General features: G+C 37.0%; 1 protein-coding gene and 1 long non-coding RNA gene across 5 annotated transcripts in view; one reads left to right on the forward strand and one right to left on the reverse strand.

Annotated features, from left to right (window-relative positions):
• Positions 1 to 16,814, reverse strand: part of Btk29A (tyrosine-protein kinase Btk29A) — a 341,971-nt gene that overhangs the window by 240,130 nt on the left and 85,027 nt on the right. The gene's annotated exons all lie outside the window — the stretch shown is intronic.
• Positions 14,040 to 14,964, forward strand: LOC143304018 (uncharacterized). Of its 2 annotated transcripts, none has more exons than XR_013060711.1 (2): positions 14,040 to 14,130; positions 14,558 to 14,964. It is a non-coding gene; the product is annotated as an uncharacterized LOC143304018 (long non-coding RNA). The 2 variants fall into 2 exon arrangements; XR_013060710.1 differs by having other exon boundaries at positions 14,041 to 14,130; positions 14,561 to 14,964.

A 16,814-nucleotide genomic window follows, 5' to 3' on the forward strand; every position in this document is an offset into this window, starting at 1 on the left:
TCAATACCCGCAATTCTCAACAATATGTTATATGTGTCCAAATATGCTGTATGCAGAGTGGTTGACTAACTCGTCGAGTGCTATGAACGAGTATATGCGTTCTCACATAACCACTCAATTTAGACTAAAAATGGCGTTAAAGTGGCGTGATAAAAAAGACGTATGGGTGTTATCCATCTGACACTCTGATGATTTCGTTGAAACAAAAAAAAGTTAATTATCAAATTGACAAAGCAAAGCGAAAACTAAAGTGTGTAGCAGACTACAATGCCTTGATGGGTGCAGTTGGTAAAATCGACATGATTTTAAGTTCACTTCGTCGCGTTCGAAAAAGCACAAAATGGCATAAAAAATATTTTTTCCATTCCTTAGACCTCGCTATATATAATGCATATATTCTTGACAAAAGTGTTAATAATAATACTGGAACATTTAAAAATTTTCATCTGCTTCTCATAAAAGATATTTTGCAAAAATACCCACCATGCTAAGGGAGGAAGATTCGGTCGACCTTCCATTTCGGTTAACGGAGAGGCATTTCCCTACATCCTGCGTAACTAAAGAAAATAATAAACATTCTTCGCGACGAAGATGCGCCGTTTGCACTAAACATAATCGCAAGACTGAATCGCGTTACGAATGCAAAAAATGTAACATTGGCTTATGTATCGAACCTTGCTTTCAGTTCTACCACACTGTAGTATCGTAGACGAAAGGCCTAACAGATATCGGGTGAACTATAAACAATGTCGCGAAAAAGCCGAAGTACCGACAGGCTCAACAATATATCGTCTGTCCTTCGATCGAATAGTTTCGTGGAAAGGTCTGCGTTACCCAGGCCACGAGCGGTTCTGGAACACGTGCGTGGTGGGGCTAAGCAAAACATAAGGAGTTGCTAAGGGACAAAGACGAATTAACAGTCAGTGTGAGTTAAGAAGCCAGAGAGTGTGAGTTGAGAAGCCAGAGAGTGTGAATCGAGAAGCCGGGGAGATAATGTTGCTAGCGTTGTCGAGAGAGTGTGGTCCGAGTGAGAGAGAGCGTTGGATCGGTGGTGACGAGAGTTGCAAATTAACTATCTAGTTATCTTAATTATAATACGTTTTGTGATTAATTGTGATTAGTTCACGTTAAACAACCATCGTTTCCTGTTTAATCATCACCTGTTTAATCCATCTATTGTAAATAAACTAATTGTAATATAAGATCGTACAATACAGTACAAAATTATTAAATTTTCAATTTAAAAGATATAATTTAAAACTTTCATATTGTTCATGTTATTATTGCTTAATGAAATAAATGGTTATTAAGGTTTCCGAGGCCACTACATAATTTATTTTAGTTACAATCGATATATTTTGTAATGAAAATTCAGTCTGCTCAACTTGCGCTATTTCGTCAAAAATACAGCAGTGCACCGCGCGCGCTTAACGTCGGACAACGCAGCGCTCAAATGTTAACCAATATCATTGAGTCATTGGGAACCAGAGCAGTTTCAGCTCAGATTACTTAGTTTTACGATTTTTCATGAAATTTCATTTTTCTGCTACTTCTGACACGAAAAATGTAAAATAAATTTAAATACGCGAAATTGCAGTAAAAATAGTAATAAAGTAAGAACACAAAGTAACGTTAAATAACTCCAATAATCTAACATAAATTATCATAGTCGTTTATAGCTGCACGACGCTGTGAGGGTTAACGAGTCAAGGATTAAGCAGAAGTTTCGGTCTGGTGATTTGCTCGTGGCTGAATACCGTTGTTCGTAGAAATTGCTATCGTCTATAGCTATGATCCTACTCTGTCTCTGATCCTGGAATAATAAAGAGAACGAGACTGGCCGCGTGCGCGACGTAATTCCACGGATTTGTACTCGTTGGTCGCCCGCGTTGGAACGCGGTCGAGAAACGTGGAAATTTCGCAGGCTTCGCTTCATCGTCGAGTCTGCGAACTGTCGCGATTCGTTAGCCAGTTCACGAGCGCCTGTTATACGCGACAGTTATCTTAATCGCGTCTTCCTCGCGGATCTTCGTCGCGGAGGCTGGCGTAAGCGGCTTTAACTTATTTGCCGGAGACCTGGAGAAACGGGATGTGTCTTAATGGCCGTTAGTCGCCTACGAATTTCGCGGCAAGTGAACGTGAGAACGTTTCAGAAATCGGAAGCGAGAGCACAAGCCGCGTTTTGCTTTATTTTAACGCCACTGACGTGGATTATGGTACTTGTCGGTATTAGGCTACTTCGATGGATTTCGCGGTGTCGAAAGCGTTCTTCGATGGCAGTTTGATCCTCCGACCTGTCAGTGAACGAGCAACGTGATAAAAACATCGATTTCGTCAAATTTCCCAAATAAATTTCTCGATTCGTTTAAGCTAAGCAAATCTTTCGCGTCTTTTTCACAGTTACTGTGATAGAAAATACAATTTGATGACGTAATCAAATTTTCTTCTGACCGTAATCGTTTGTATTATATCTATTTTTGCAATTTCTTCTTATAGCATACATATAACATTTAATAACATTTAATTTAAAATTCCTTTTTTTTTTATGTCCTTGTACTTCTTTTTCTACTCTTGCGACTCCTCTCCTTTTTTAGCGTCCTTGCTCTGCTTTTTTTGTTGCTGGAATTTCTTTTCTTCTGCTGCTCCACAGAATTTACTCTATTGTCGCAACTCTTCCTTTCGCGATGTTTGACGCATTTTCTTTTTTCTATCGCCAGAAAACTCTACTGTTTGTGTCTTTACATTGCCCGTTTTCTTACTCTCGATCCTGTTTCTTTTTTTACTTCTAATTTTCCACGTCTATTTTTTAGGTTATCCGAAAAGTTTCTTTCGTTTTATAAGGAAATAATAGACGCGCAATGTTCTTTGTTTTATATTAGTTTCGTTGAATTATGCACGAATATAATAATAGAAATATAACGAAATGGATCATACCTAATTCAATAAAATAATATAAAACAGAAATTATTGTTCATGTATTATCATCTTATGAAACGAAAGAAACTTTTCGGACAACCTAATACGATTCTTTTCTCGAATTCGTTTCTTAGTTCTTATCTCATTATGGCGAAGATTTCATTTCTGGTATTTTTTTTTCTATCACTGCAATTTCCTCTTTGGGACCTTTACACATATACACAACATACTGTTTTTTTTAAATGTAAACATTTCTTTTTTCATACTTTTAGATTTTTATCATCAGAATTCTATTTCCTAACTTGCAACTCGCAACTTTTCTATATTATAACCTTTCTTCGTTAGTGAATTTCCAATTAAAATACAAAACTTGAGCAGATCGTAAGTTTCTGCTTTGAAGAATTGAAACAAATATCATGACAGTCTTGTCATACACGCCAAAAGAGATTTAGTATCTACGTGAAATTCTTGTTACATTTCTTCCTTCTTTTTGCCATTGTACCAATTTTGAGGACAGTTTATCCGAAGACGGTTAGGCTTTTCTTTAGCTAAGAGGAAACTTTCTTCGGTGATTGGAACAATTAAGAGTTGGAAACGAGTTAGCTTCGATGGCTAGCCCTTTGATCGATCGAGCATAGTTTTACACATCGTAACCGATCTTATCTCGTTACCAGTTACTTTATCAGAATTTACTCGACCACGTACCACTTCCACTACCACAGTCCATATTTTCCACAATTAAAACTTGTTCGATTCACGTCACGAACCGTTTAGGAAAGTTACTATTGGCTTGGCAACTGAGTGATTGCGGATTTTGACATTACCATCTAATGATAAAATCCGCAACCACTTAGTAGCAACCCAATATTAATGTAAAGTGTTCAAATTTATCAAAGTATTTGATTTGATATTTGATAAAAAGTTGTGAAGACGTGTTCGACAGAGAACAAAATTACAAATCTAATTATTAATTAAAATCCGCAATCTCTTAGTTGCCAACCCAATAGACACAACGGCAGAAGGAACCAACTTCTTCCCCAACTTTTCAAATATTTCTTTTTAAGATTCATAACTGTTGAGAATTGTGGATCTTAATCGCCGAAATAAATGAATAGGAACACTTACATTACATTTAGAATTGATATCAAAATAGTTTCAAATTTATTTAATATGTGATTGACAAGATATTCGTAGATACACATTGCACGCGTCTCAGCACTCTCTTTGTCTCGCCATCTTTTTCATCACCATGCGTACGCAACAGTTGCATTCTTCTGTTTTACCATACGCTGCGCACGCACATACTCCACAGACTCATATTCACATACGTATGTCCATAATACCAATAGTTGCCAACCAATAGAAAATTAAAGAAAACAACAACTTTCTTGCTTAGATATCTCATAAAATAGAATAGTAAATTAACACGCAAAATAGATCCCACAGATTATGTATGTTGTGTGTATAAGGTAACCACGAAAATCACTTTTTTATAGAAGAAAACAGAGGTATGTTTAAAATTGTTCTTCTATATTCTTCCGTTATTCTTTCCAGACATACAACTTTCTTCGTTATCTAATAATAATGAAACTTTTATGATACTTGATAGAATGAAATTCTCTAAATCTCCACCTACACCACTATGATTTGCAACGTATCGTATGATGTGCATTAAAAAGTTTTAGTATATTTTATAAAGTAAATGGTGAATTTAGAAGTAGTTTGCTAATAATAACCTTGAATCACAAAGAAATAAAGAATAGTCGCACATCATATTGGGTTGGCAACTAAGTGATTGCGGATTTTGTCACTAGATGGTAAGGACAAAATCCGCAATCACTTAGTTGTCAACCCAATAAGATCACAATAGCCACCAGCATTTTTCTATTCTTTAACAATTATTTCTACTAAACTATTGCTCAAAAGTATGAGTACCCAATATGTCCAAAGTACAAATCATCCTACCAGAGCTAATTAAATCGAGCAATTGTAAATTATAAATTTTCTTTTCAGAAACTTTCTATAGCGTCAGTCACCTGTACATTTCTTCCACACAAATTCTGTATTCCATCTGACATCTTTTTTTTTTCCCCCACAAAAGAAGATCACGATATATGCGAAAATGTGAGGCCACGTGATCGTAAATTTTAATTTGCTATAATTTCGATCAAAAAGAAACAGAGCAGCACGAGATAACTCATCATCGAACTGTAGAATTTTTAGGCAATCGCGAGGTTCCATGGTTAACGAACGTGCGCGAGGGAAGATCGGCAGCAATGGGTCGGCGTTTCGCAAGTAAATAAGCAGACACACGAAGGCAAACGGTTCCGCTTGTATGGCCTGACAGCCTATTAAGCTGACCTTCTTCTTGGTACAGTGAACACGACTCACAGCTCCGCCGGTAGGACCTCTTCAACACGGTTTTCAGACTACGAGCAAGCAAAACTACTCAAAGACGTCTGAAATGAGACGGTACTCTGAAAATGATAGGAGCAAACACGGTGCAGCGCGCGATTTAAGTGGAAACACCTTGCCTAGCAAGAACCAAACCCAGTGTGTGTGTGTGTGTGTGTGTGTGTGTGTTGCCGATGAAAATTTCAAAATCCTTCGTTGCACGCCGACCTAAAGACCCTGCCCCTTATACTTTCTCCGCTCTTCCCATTTCCTTGCAACCAAGTGAAATCGTCAAGACGGTTGAAGGCGTCCTAAATAATATCTGCAAGATATTTGCGGACGTTTCAGGCCAAAGAGAATTTCGTTTGCTTGTCTTTTGATACCGGCAACGAGAGCCCCTTTGTCATTCTGTTTCGCGTTCCTGTCGGATGAAACTTATTGAGATATGTGTAATTTTGTGTGCTAGACTAGATTAGCCGGGTAGTATAGTGACATACGTATGTGAATATGAGTCTGTGGAGTATGTGCGTGCGCAGCGTATGGTAAAACAGAAGAATGCAACTGTTGCGTACGCATGGTGATGAAAAAGATGGCGAGACAAAGAGAGTGCTGAGACGCGTGCAAATGTGTATCCACGAATATCTTGTCAATCACATATTAAATAAATTTGAAACTATTTTGATATCAATTCTAAATGTAATGTAAGTGTTCTTATACATTTATTTCGGCGATTAAGATCCACAATTCCCAACAGTTATGAATCTTAAAAAGAAATATTTGGAAAGTTGGGGGAGAAGTTGGTTCCTTCTGTCGTGTCTATTGGGTTGGCAACTAAGAGATTGCGGATTTTGTCAATACCACCTAATGACAAAATCTGCAATCACTTAGTTGCCAACTCAATAGAAGATGGTGGACAAAGAGAGTGCTGAGACGCGTGCAAATGTGTATCCACGAATATCTTGTCAATCACATATTAAATAAATCTGAAATTATTTTGATATCAATTCTAAATGTAATGTAAGTATTCCTATACATTTATTTCGGCGATCAAGACCCACAATTCTCAACAAAACTTTAACGTGATTTCAAAGCATCTGTGGTGAGAAATAATTTCCTTGCAATTCGCGAATATCTCTACAGTTAATATACCAGCAGAGGCATGCGCACTAAGTGACAATTGTCGAAAAATCTCGTCTAGCCAACCCGTTTGTATAAGAACACGTGTATGAACGTGAGGTTACAGACAGGTGTTTTAAACAAAAAACCTTCCTGTGAATTGTGTACTCTTCTGATTATTTCTGACTACTCGCTGAGTGTAAATCACAGTTTCACTTTCATCCTCGTGTTTCTATACAGGGTGGTTGGTAACTGGTGGTACAAGCGGAAAGGAAGTGATTCTACGCGAAAAAAGAAGTCAAAAATATACAATAAAAATTTTTCGTTCGAGGCTTTGTTTTCGAGAAAATCGACTTTGAATTTTCGCTCGGTACGCGTGCGGCACGTTATAACGGATCTCACTGTAGATCGTTGTCTCGATGGAAAAATTAAAAAAAAAATTAAGAAAAAAAATTTTTTATTTATTTTATTTAATAAAAATTTTTTTTAATTTTTTCTTTCTTTTTTTTTAAACTTTTCTATCGAGACAACGATGTACAGTGAGATCCGTTATAACCGTTATATAATAAAGTGCACGCGTACCGAGCCTAAATTCAAAGTCGATTTTCTCGAAAACGAAGCCTCAAACGAAAAATTTTTATTCTATATTTTCGACTTCTTTTTTCACGTAGAATCACCCCCTTTCCGCTTGTACCACCAGTTACCAACCACCCTGTATATAGTTGCACAGTGTATAATGTACATATATGTATACACAACATTATACATTAACCCTTTGCACTGTTACGTGGAGTGTGAATCGACATCAGTTTTTATCTCAGCAGCTCCTTTATCGAGTCTCAGCTTTTTTTGCGAAACGTGCGAATCGTCTGGATGTTTGAAATATATTGCGTGAAACGTTTTGATGTTGTTCCAACAATGAGTAACTTCAATTAACTCGAACAAGAAGAGCGTTACCCATATTTGAATTACGGGGTTCCACGGAAGCACACCCGTCACATAGATACGGGTGACGTGGTGACCAACGTGTTAAAAAGTGATTAATCCAATATGTCAATAAAATCAACAGAAAATGTTCTGCCAATAACGAACAAATATATTATTGTCTACAAATAGCACTTGTGTATGCATCATTTTGAATGCCGGACTCGGGAGTCGTCGACAGAAAAAACACAAAAAAATACTGGCGGATACAGAACCCATAGCAAAATAAGAGAAAACATCAAACCAACAGAACACAACTCTGACACCGCATAACACAGGTGTAAAATTGTAAATATTGTAAATATTGTAAACACTTGTAAATATTTGACAACCCCCCCCCTCCCCGCCCCATCCCTCTCACACCCCCCCAACCTAACCTCAAAGTCACACAGCACCCAAAAAGCAAGCTACCGAAGCGTCCTGTTTTGCAACCAAGTTTTCAGGACAGAAAAAACAAAGACAAAATCACACAGAAGCTCCGCTCCCCCAGCGGCTTAAACCTAATAATCATATTAAACACGAAAAATGTAATGCGCCGACACATATCATAGCATGGCTACGTCGTACCGTCGCGTATCGGTACTTTGCCAAAAACATCACTACAAAAATTCACCGTTTATTGTGAACACCGAAAGGTATTTAAAAAACTTGTATCTTGGGCTTAATAAACATAAAAATCTTGTCAATCACATATTAAATAAATTTGAAACTATTTTGATATCAATTCTAAATGTAATGTAAGTGTTCCTATACATTTATTTCGGCGATTAAGATCCACAATTCTCAACAGTTATGATGAATCTTAAAAAGAAATATTTGAAAAGTTGGGGGAGAAGTTGGTTCCTTCTGTCGTGTCTATTGGGTTGGCAACTAAGAGATTGCGGATTTTGTCAATACCACCTAATGACAAAATCTGCAATCATTTAGTTGCCAACTGAATAGAAGATGGTGGGACAAAGAGGATGCTGAGACGCGTGCAAATGTGTATCCACGAATATCTTGTCAATCACATATTAAATAAATTTGAAACTATTTTGATATAAATTCTAAATGTAATGTAAGTGTTCCTATGCATTTATTTCGGCGATTAAGATCCACAATTCTCAACAATATGTAATATGTGTGTCCAAATATGTTGTATTTGCCTAACTCGTCGAGCGCTTTGAACGTTCTCACACAACCATTAAATTTGGGCTAAAAGCGGCGTTTGTTTATTGTGAACACCAAAAGGTATTTAAAAAACTTGTATCTTGGGCTTAATAAACATAAAAAAAAAAAACTCAGAAGTCGTCACATGATCGCCACCTATATGCGACGCTTGTACCCACAGGTCACCTCGTGGGTGCCGCCTATGAGCGGCACTCGTAACGAGAGGGCTAAAATTCTCTACTTATTATCCCATCTAGAAGATCGTCAACAATCTTCTTCATGTTATTCGTTCGTCTATCAGATAACGGCTGTAAACGAATTGGTGGATCTCGGTCATAATCCAGCGAAGACTATCGTTGGAATTGCCATTAGCGTGGCGTTTAACGATACGAATGGAGGAGCAGCGGCAACGCCGCGATTCATTTGGCAAAGGACGAGATCGGGAGAAAAGGTGAGGATGCCGCGAGCAAGAGTCGAGAGTCGTTATAATTTCGTTGGTGTGTGCACGCGCTGCTTTTGCCGGCTGTCGCGCCCCGTCGCGTCGCTCAAACCAACTCGTTAATTGCATCCTTCGCGTTAATATAACGGAACTGTGTCAGCGGCTGATACAGTGACGCGCGAATTAAAAGAGCGAGATAGAAAAGCAGAGGGAAAAAAGAAAAAGGAGAAGAATCCGCGGAATCTGACTTCTGCTCGATGGTAGAAGATCGTCTCTTCTCGCGATGAAGTAATCAACGTTTCAGATCAAAAGTTTCGAACGACATATTTCATAGACATTTCTCTTCGACTAGTGGAAAAGAAGGGCAGAAATGAAGAGGATCGAGAGAGAAAGAGAGAGAGGCGAAGATCTTTAAATCCTCGTTATGGGAGTTTGATACATGCGTTGCTTGAAGATCGCTTATCCTCGTTGAATGGATCGAGGCATTCGATAGCTCTGCCTATCCACTGCGATTCGAATTCAAATTTTTCCAACGGTTGTAAAGCTGTTTTACGCGACTGCGACAACCGGACGACTGAAGCATGTAATCCGTTTCCAATTTGATGAAAGCAAATTTGCTGCGACAAACGAGTCGAAACGGGGCTTCGTTTAAGTTGAGATTTTATTACGGCAACTAAACACGTATACGTTCTTTGTCATGTTATTTGTCTGATTGCTCGATATTGACTGTCATTTCTAAAGGCTTTGATAGAAAGAAGACTAAAAAGAAAACACCCCACTGATTTCACTGAAGAAGTAAAATAGTCAAACTCGAAGATGTATCCTGTTGGGGGTAGCCATCCACCTTTTATTATTTAGTAATTAAGTTAGAAAAATTTGTTGAAGTAACTACTCCAAGAAAAACTCGACATCTTTAGTTATGTACATCTGTGACCTTGAGACTGTTATTACGCAGAAATATTCTAAATAAGGAGCGGTGCATATTATTGCATTCTCGAGTATACATTATGTTTTTGATTGCAAGGTCGAGGAACAAAGGAACTAATAAACAGATTTCTATTTATGTTCCCTGTAGCCCCTAGCCAAGGCTATAAGCTTAACTTTTTTGGTAATATCGTTTTGCTATAAATATATGAACGTACTCCCCATCATTCCATTGTCTAGTAACACTAAGAGAATAAGGATCTGAATCAGCATAAACTTATACTTATACATGATACTTGTACTTATACCTTTAATTATTTCAATATACTTTTCTGTTACAAATTCATCCACTCGTTCTTCAATCAGTCAACCTTAACCTCAACATTATGGAGCACGTTTGCCAATGGAGACAAAGCACGTTTGATTTTAGTCGAATTAAAATAATGTAACATATGCATGTTCAAGCGTAGCCGCATACACGCACACAAGTAAACTATCGGGTTGGCAGCTAAGCGATTGCGGACTTTGTCAATAAGTCGAGTAATACCACCTATTGACAAAATCCGCAATCACTTAGTTGTTAAGCCGATAGCATTAAATTTTGTAACAAAGGTTTCGATAAGTTGAGAATTTAATGGTATCTTTCAACTGATTTTATGAAATAAATATAAATGAATCATAATAATAATCATAAATATACCAGCACTCGAAATTCCACTTCTAGTGGTTTGGCAACTAAGTGATTGCGGATTTTGTTAATACCACCTAATGACAAAATCCGCAATCACTTAGTTGCCAAACTAATAGATAGATGTGTATATATCTCAGTATTTCTTATTGTGTGTGGAGCACTCCGTGGCGGCACTTGGCAACAATGTATATCGCCGAAGCGAAGTGCCTAATGAGCCATCAATATCCCAACGGTCCTTCCGTCGAATGTACGAGAAAAAAGGCGTGCGTGGCAACGTTCGCGGACGCCAAACAAACGCGTGAATAGTGGGGATATTGAGGGGCGACGAAAAGAAAAGAATCGAATCCGATCGACAGTTAGGTTCGAACCAAGAAGCGATAAAGTCGAGTTGTAACGGGGCAGCGAGATTGACTGGCGAAACCGAAGCAGATACGCGACGCGATCAAAAGAAGACGCTTGTTAATAAATATATTGTTGACCTAAACACCGAATGATTATTTAACACATTACACCCTATAACACCTCGACTCTATAATTACGTGGGTGAGCGATAGTGTCACATTGCAGGTGTCATGTTTAACAGCAGGGCCATTATCAGCTATGTAAACGTGTGTCAGTCTAGTATCGTAAAATAGTGTTGGTTATCAATGTTGTAAAATGTGAGAATTGTTTGTTTGTAAGCTGTACACGCGTGCTTGTCTTCGATTTATGAACTTAACAACCACCGTGGCGGGTCATATATGACCAACGTGGCAGTCAAAATAATAAGATAGTTTTGTAACAAGCTGAGTAAGCGATAATCTGAATATGCAAGGTCGGAATATGGTAGAACACCCTATTCTAGTTGTATCAATTTTTGTCGTGTGACACACATGGTCGTGCGTTGCTTGGCGAACTATGTTTTTTAATTTGTTCCAAACTAACAAAAAACAAATATATACTTCCAAAAATATTTGTTTTACATTGCACAATTGAGCGGTAACTGTTAAACAATATTAGACCAATAATTATTTCTATTCAACCTAATAATTTGTGATATTAGTTGCATCAGATGACGCTGTTTCGCTAACCGTTATCATCCTTAATCTACGGAAGACATATTGTTGCATGAAAAATTTCCACTAATTAGCTGCCACTAATTAATATTATATTTCATTTGCAGGAAAGATAGAACGCGTTACGTTGCGAAATCCTCAACAACTTTTCTCAAAACCTATTCAGAATGTCCATTTCCCAAACCACACACAATGTGAATCTTCGTTTGGATGTATTACAGCTTGATACGAACAGTTATATTCTAAATGACGAAGAATCCGGAAACCACGCGAGCCTTAACGAGCCTCGATGCATCGAAAGACAACGCGTTTCGAATTACAGCTCGACGAATCGCATTTAACCACTGGTTCTCGCAAGTCTGTGGCCACTAGTCGTGAATTACGAACGAGCTACAAGCACGGGCAACCGGTTGCATAGATTCAGGGGCCATCGACGCAGTACAGGCACGTGTGAGCGCTAATGGTAACGAGATACGATTCAACAGAGAGAAAATAAAATGAATAGAAGCTCGTCGGGAGCAGAAGCAAGAGTACCGAAGCGTAAAAGCTTCGCAGATCGTTTCGCTACGTCTTTGAAGCCGATTCTCGCAATTAACAGGAATGTTATATTATAAATATTTGACCACGGACGCCATTAATTGAAGAAGGTGGTTGGAGACGCGAAGAGGGTCAGGTTAAACCCTTCAATTTCCTCTTCTTTGGAGCCTCTTCGCTTCTCTGCCTGTCGTCTTCTTCCATTTTATCGTTTCCTTTTTTCTCAAATTGTACAAGGTCCAGAACGATTCCTGCGTCTGAGGGTCGTCAAGGAACTAGTTGGAAAGAAAAGAGGGTCAATAGTAAAACATGATATCCGATTGCCACGACGAAGATTAACCTGGCCACGCCGCACCGTACCACTCGCCTCGATGGTTCTTCCTTTGAGCGTTTCGAGCGGCCCTTAAACGCTCGGCCCTTTGTGTGTCCGGGAACCAATCATACTTCCGATTTATCGTTGGTCCGTGAGCGAGAATGACTATTATCGAAATCTATTTAGTTAAAGGATTATGTGATGTCACGTATCTGATGATATGAAATGAATTTGTACTTGGTGCAAGTGATATACAGTGCCGTAAATAATTCGAAAATTAATCAGAATATCAAAAGAAAAATTGACAGAGTCCTTTATGTAACTTTATATTATAACATGAAAGAAAATTGAAGATACAACGGAGAAAAATGTTGTTCTTTTACATTTTCTTTTAGAATTATGTTTTTGGCTGTGAAGGAATGTAGACTCAGTGTCAATCTCGTTAACTTTTCATTCAACATTTAGTGGATTTTACTTTATTTTTTATCGCTTCTGTTAACCTGTCAAGCGCACTATCCACTAACTTTTGCTTTCAATATCAGCTAAGGCGGATTTTATTTTCTTTTTAAATTCCGCCATACTTTCTATAGCTGGCTTCTCCTGATCATAAACTTTTCTTGTTGGAATCATAGATTCTCGGTCGGGTTTAGACGAGACTCAAAGCTGGCTATGATAATAATTCTATTGTGAAACCTTGAAAATACCTTTTTGTAATAGGAGTAGTATAATGGCAGCATGGTCTTCTTGATAAATTGTCTTTCTGTCTACCATTTTAAAAAACAATATTTCGCTATGTAACACCTCGTGCTATTTTATAGCGTTCAAATTTCCCTTAGGAAAAATAATTTCGGAAATATCGAAGAACTAATAGAGAAACGGTGTTTGAGTTTATAATTATTCACAGTACTGCAGTCGGTAAATTGAAATATTAAGCAGACTCGTTTAACCATTAAGAGCTGTCGTCAATAGAAATCACGTTGATTCTATCAGAGGCAAAATTTCACCTTAACAGATTTATATTTTGTGCTTAAAATAAAAAAAAAAAAAAATAGATGTATTTAATATCAAATAAAGAATGGAAAAGTTATTATTTGCTGTAGCTACAAATGACACTCCAATCATATTATAATTTTAATATTGGGTTGGTAACTAAGTGATTGCGGATTTTGTCACTAGGTGGCATTGACAAAATCCACAATCACTTAGTTGCCAACCCAATATATAACGTAATAACAATCGAAATATAAAAAGGTAAACCACTTTTCAGAGTCTAATGTATTCTTACTCTTGAGCAAAGTATATTCTTATTTATTAACTGTCTATTGAACCTTGGAGTATTAATTTCGTTCAGTAACAATACAAAAACTGGATTTTGTAGATCTCGGAATTTTCTTTTGTATCACGACTATATCTCAAAATATTAAATTCACCATTTTGGCAAAATGAATATATTGGGTTGGCAACTAAGTGATTGCCGATTTTGTCAATGCCACCTAGTGACAAAATCCGCAATCACTTAGTTACCAATCCAATATTAAAACAAAACTTGTATAGAGTGGAAGTGGACGACCAAGGAGTGCAATGTTTATACTTTTACAAAGTTTATAACTTTCAGGTACCTACAATTTTAATAAGCTGCCTTACAGAGAGTATCAGTAATCGATTAAGACTTCGTATAAAATATAAGCTCTGCGTCTTTTATCTATTGGGTTGGCAACTAAGTAATTGCGGATTTTGTCATTAGCACCTAGTGACAAAATCCGCAATCACTTAGTTGCCAACCTAATATATGTTTCAAATTGTTTGAGCACATAAATTTCAACGTCCGACCTGTATTTTACCACCTGGTTATATATTTTTTGCACTAATTACGGTGGAAATAAGAACGAGACGATGTTTACAGAAGAAATTATTCATTTCACCCTGTGACTTACAAAACGTATCTTTCGTATTTCTTTTTTAATTGTATTAAATTGTAATTGTAATTAAGTTGTATTTAATTGTAATTTCGAAAATTATTTCACTTTTCATGGTGCACGAAGCAGGAACCAGCATAATACGAAGCCAGACCCGGCCCATTGTCCTTCAGCAGGGCAGACATGCATTTATGTATGCAATACTCGAGTTTCTGAGGCTTTCTAGTGCCTGCACGCCCTAATACGCCGTTATAATTTATAGCAGGCTGCTCTACGGTTTCGGATACATCATCACTCTGCTCGGCTTGCGATATTGATCAGCTGCAGAATGAATAATCATGGCCGAATCGATCATCGTCTGCTTGTTCCTTACCGCGCCGTAAAAACTTGACGAGCATTAATACTAGGACTACCACACTAGTCAAATTAACTGGTTTTACAATTTTATTTTCAAATTCCTACTTCATGTTATACCTTTTTCCGCAATAATGTAATGACTTTCGCAATGATAATTAAAAAAATAATATAATGAATTTTATTTTGCTTTTTATGTATTCAAACTGAAAATAATTTTGTATCAAGGTTACTTATACCAATACCAGTCAAAATGGCTGGTACTTGTCAAAGTGTAAAAGGGTCCTGCAATTTGTTTATTGAATCCTAATTAACCAGTTTCCTCGTTTCGTACAACTTGCCACACGTTTTTAAAATTTTTACTGCGTATAATTCGATATGACGATATCAGTTATGAGGAAAATTCCGGATCGATCGCTAGATCGCTAGATGCTTACGCTAGAGATACCACACTAGTCAAAACGACTGGTTCTACAATTTTATAAATGTGTCAACCCTTGTTTAGGGATTATGGTCCCAGATGGATTAATAATACCAAAAATGTACTACATATATTGAGATATGTATAATTTTGTGTGCTAGAGTAGATTGGCCGCGTAGTAGTGACACACGTATGCGAATATGAGTGTGTGGAAGTATGTGTATGCGCGACGTCTCGAAAAACAGATGAATGCAACTGTTCCGTGGGCAGTGTGATACGGAAGATGGCGAGCCAAAGAAAGTGCCGAGACGCGTGCGAATGTATATCGACAAAAATCCTGGAAATCGTTTATTAAATAAATCTATAACTATTTTAATTTGAATTCTAAGTGTATCCTTAGTGTTCCTTTACATTTATTTCGGTAATTAGAGTTTACAATTCTCAACAACATAACATGGAATTCCTTCCGTAAGAAAGTAATAAATCAATAAATATAGAAATGTTCTATTATTACGTATTTTTTAAAGACCAGTTACTTTCATTGGTTTTGGTAGAAATAGCTTCGTGTTAACTATCGGCAACCAAGTAATTGCGGATTTTGCCATTAGGTGACATTGATAATACCCGCAATCACTTAGTTGCCAAGTCAATAGTGAATTGTGAATTTTTCTAGATCGATGATGAATTCTGCACGTAACACACAGAATTTAACAAACATAGAAAATACGAAGAGAAAATACGATACGAAAAGATTAATTTTTAAGAAGATTACGAGAGACATTGAAACATTTGATGAATACAGAGGAAAAAAGGAGAAATTCTTAAGCGCACTAGTGGAAAAAAAATGATTAGAATTAATAGATATAAAGGAGCTTATATAGACGAACGAAACGAAGCTTAATTTCCCCGCGAGATCTACTCATTGGCGTATCCGATATTCGACAGAAACCCGAATTATCCCAAGCATTATTCCCGTAATCCGTTAATCCGTAAATCGAAACACTCGCTCCTCTGATCTGAATTTCAATAGCTGGCTGGCTATCGGTGGAAAACAAAAACACGAATAAAACACGAAACTCTCGTATAAATACGACGATAATTCATCGAAATAAAATTCAAGGATTTACAATAGCCTATCCCCGCTCCCTTGCCATACCACGGTAAAATAACCATGGTGGATGCGATGTGTTCAAAAAGATTACAATTTCCCCAATGGATTTTACCGATCGTGAATTTAATTCTCCGCATATATGTGGTGGACTATTCGAGAATATTCGATGATTCATTATTACGTTACAACGTTGGCATTATAGTAATGCTCATTTGCATTAATTATAATAGATGCTGAAGCGAGAGAACAAAGGTAATTACAATATAATTATTTATATTTAGCAATTTACTGGGTATAAATATATCTTGTTGAATATATTGCGGAAAACTAGAAAAAATAAAACGTGATGTGTGACGAACATCGTATTAACGAATGTATTAATCCAGTAGTATTGAGGCAGCATTGTCTACTTTTAATAAATAATAATAATATATAATAAAAAAAATATAATATATAATATGAAAAATATAATACATAATAAAAAAAATAATAAATAA

The sequence above is a fragment of the Bombus vancouverensis genome, chromosome 18, assembly GCF_051014615.1.
Source record: "Bombus vancouverensis nearcticus chromosome 18, iyBomVanc1_principal, whole genome shotgun sequence".
Taxonomy (NCBI): Eukaryota; Metazoa; Arthropoda; class Insecta; order Hymenoptera; family Apidae; genus Bombus; species Bombus vancouverensis.